The sequence below is a fragment of the Phytophthora infestans genome, genomic scaffold (assembly GCF_000142945.1).
Source record: "Phytophthora infestans T30-4 supercont1.55 genomic scaffold, whole genome shotgun sequence".
NCBI classification, from domain to species: Eukaryota; Oomycota; class Peronosporomycetes; order Peronosporales; family Peronosporaceae; genus Phytophthora; species Phytophthora infestans.
This window is the reverse complement of record NW_003303704.1, coordinates 658635-662070: the sequence shown is the minus strand read 5'-3', so window position 1 is coordinate 662070 and position 3436 is coordinate 658635. Positions and strand designations below refer to the sequence as shown.

The following is a 3436-nucleotide window of genomic DNA, read 5'->3' as shown; positions in this document are numbered from 1 at the left end:
CCAGTGGCTATAGCAGCCAGCCCGTACGTATGAGCGGTGCTCGCAGCGGGAGCAGGAGGTGGAGAGACATCGTGGTGTTGGGGACGTGGTCCTGAAGGAAGCCGATGCTTCGTGTTGTGCTGAACAAAGTTCAGGCACAAGCGTCCCAATAGACGCATTGTTGTTTTGAAACAACTTGCTCGATGAGCATGATCCAAATGTGGATGCGCTACAACAGCAAAAAGGGTGTGTCCCGGACGGGGATCGAACCACTGGCCTTTGGCTTTCCAGGCCGGAGCTCTACCATTAAGCCATAAGGGTGATGCCCGTAGGGTTTCCGAGTTCAGACTACTCATGGTATGAGAGGGCTGCGCCCTGGTGGAATCGAACCACAGACCTGTGGCTTCCAAAGCCAACGCTCAACCACTGAGCTAAAAGGGTGTTGCCCTTCAGCTTGTACATTCCAGGAAACAGCTCATAAGGCGAGTGGGCGGGGCCCTAGTGGGTTCGAACCACCGATCTGTGGCTTCCAAAGCCAACGCTTGACCACTGAGCTAAAAGCGTGTTGCCTTTAAGCTTGTCCATTCTAGGACAACATTCCATGGAACGAGAGGGCGACGCCCTGGTGGGATCGACCCACCGACCTATCGCTTGTGAAGCGAGTGTTCAACCGCTGAGCTGTTGTCGACGACTCGGACGATTCAAGAGAGCCTAGCTCCGAGTGGTTTGCAGCTCTTGGAGTGGTCGCGGAGCGCGAGCATAGGTCTGATACCGCTTGCGAACAAGATGCGCGGTGTGCTTGGAGCATTGGGCCGTAGGCCGACGACGTGAAGCTGGACATCAACGATGCGTCGGCGTTTGTGAGCTCGCGGAGCTGTACAACGCTGGTGTGAGGTCTAGTAGCCTCCGCCGTCTTGAGAAGACGTGTCCTCACTGAGGAAGTTTCGAGAACGGAATGTTCTTATCTTAGTGGAGGAGAGTGTAACGGGGTTACATGGTGTGGAACACACAAGGGTACGGAGTATCCGGGCAGTTAACAAACTCTCATTACAAAAATTGGAGACATAGTAAGGTCTCTCAGTACGTTGGCTGAAAGCCACACGTTATGCATTTGATTAGGTTTAACTATGCTAGATAGTTAAACAGATACATTTACACCTAGGCGGTTTGGCCGTACGTATAGTAAAACAACAGAAGCATAAAGTGGAGGTATTAACTTTGAGCCCTGGCCGTGGGCTGTAAGTGTCCTTCCGATAAGGAACTTAGTATTTGTGACTCTTGGAGTCGAACGTCTTCCTCTGACGCTAAAGCTCCGGCAGCTCTGCTGCAACCACCGTGTCGCCGCTGGTAAATCGAAGTCATTACGGCGCAGTCGTAGCGTGTCGGATTGGCAACCCACTGGTCACCGGTTCGATGTCGCCGGTGGCTTCGTGTTTTCATTATTGCACTGACAAGTTGTGTCAGTGTTCGCGACGGCTCGCGCCGACGTAGCACGCGTCGGAGCACAGCGTCGTTGTCGCCTCCTCGTTCGCGTGGACGTTCACGGTCTCCGCGGGGTGACCCGCGGAATTCTTCCTCTCAAGCAACTTGGTTTCATACTCGTGGACCACGTCCGGAGGAAAAGGTTGGCTCGGAGCTCCCACGTATTATGCCGCGGAGGATAGGCGAGTCAACGTACCAGATAGTGGCGCGCGGTCGGGGCCGCGCGAAGAATTCGACTACGGACGCTACGTTGAGCAGCCGCGTTATGGGAATCTTCGTGGCCAACGATACGCTCCACAATCCAGCGCGCGTCACCCACCGAGTCAATTATCGGTGGTGGGCCTTCACGGTGATACGACGTACGCCCTGTACGTCCAGGGAGAGGTGGAGACTACTCCGAACCGTGCACTGGACGCTCAGATTGGAGCTGAGCGGGCGGAAGATCGTGCCTGGTGGACTGACGGGTCTATGGCGCGTAGGCTCGTCGGGTTGGTCGCCCGACGCATGCTTCGTCTGCTGGCTTGGCTCAGGAATCGTCGCAGGGAAATACCACTTGAGTCGCTCGACGTAAAAGGTCGGGTGGAGTCTAAGTGACGACGGGATGTCCCAAGAGGAAGCGTCACCCACAACCTTGGTTACTCGGAAGGGACCAATGAAGCGTGGAGCAAGCTTGTTGGCGCCCAGGTTGGTTACGGCAGAAGCGCAGATTCCCTCGGTTGATATGAGAATGCGGTCTCCTATCTTGAATACATTCACGCCCTTTCGACCGTTCTTATCGGCTTGTTCCTTTTGCTTGTCTACTGCGTTCTGCAGTGCGTAGCGGACGAACCTTGACATGGATTGTCTCTGCATGACGAATTCCGCAACTGCCGAGCGATCGGCTGGAAGCACCGAAGGATTCAATGTCCAATTTTCCGTGGTAACTTCCTGCTCCCGAGCCTTGCTGCCTGGTTCGATCAAGTTCTGCTATGTCCATCTCGTTATCGGAGATGCGGTACGTCGAGGAGACTCGACGATCTGTTTGGACGGGGAGCGGGTCGAGGTGTTTACACTGGCTACGCGCTAAGATAACCCTCAAGTCGAGTGCTGTCGCAAGTCGCCCCTGGAACGGGACGCTTGCGCTGACCAACGGTAGCGAGCTCTAGACGTGCGGGGCAAAAAGTAGTAATCCAAGTCGACCCAAGTAGCAATAAGAAATTTAAGGCCAAATCTATTAAGTCAACGCGGGGTTTTCAGGTAAATTTCACGACTGACCAAACTCACCTCACCTCCAATGCCACCCTTACCGTATCTCTACTCAGTCGAGCTGCACGTCAGCACGTCCTTGGGTACACTGTTGCCTCTCCCTTCGCTTCCCCGTCCTTCGCATACGTTGCGGTATTGACGTAGTCCGTGTCGTCCGTCCCAGGGACTTTGTCTATCGCTGTGACGACAGGTAGTACCTTGGCCTTAGATGCACCTTTAACGGCGTACTCAAACACTGCTACGTCGTCAAAGGCTCACTCTCCACACTTCACGTAGATGCGACGGAGTCAGATACCAATCCGGGCTACGGAAGCTGACAATGTCAGATCTAATTCGGGCGCCCAGACGGCCGCTCATCCTCTCGCCGTGGGACTTCAAGTGGCTGGTCGCAGGTCACTCCAGAGGGGGAACGGAAATTGAGCCCACGACGCTTGCCACCGTTCTCACTCGGGACATCCTCCCCGACTAAATATCGACGCCCTCGTCGAACCCGTCTAGCAAAGCCTTCCTTCTCCGAATCCCTCATCTTAGCTCGCTAAGCGCGTCGTTCAGCCTGTATTCCACTCAGCGTGCGTACTTGCTGTCGAGGTGTCTCCACAGAACCTCCTTCCGCTCGCCAGAATGCCTCGCTGAGACGGTTGGCTTGTTCTCGCTCCTCCATGGCACGGATCCAGCCGTCGTAGCAGTCCTGGGCCACAGCAACGCGGCGATCGACATCCGCCGTATACTC

The 3436-nt window shown here is 55.2% G+C and overlaps 2 non-coding genes across 2 annotated transcripts; both read right to left on the bottom strand.

The window, feature by feature from the left end:
- Window positions 1-348: 348 nt before the first annotated feature.
- On the bottom strand, window positions 349-420 carry PITG_29291. Its single transcript has one exon. It is a non-coding gene; the product is annotated as a tRNA-Pro (tRNA).
- Window positions 421-471: 51 nt separating this feature from the next.
- PITG_29290 lies at window positions 472-543 on the bottom strand. The gene has a single exon. It is a non-coding gene; the product is annotated as a tRNA-Pro (tRNA).
- Between the last annotated feature and the right edge of the window lie 2893 nt (window positions 544-3436).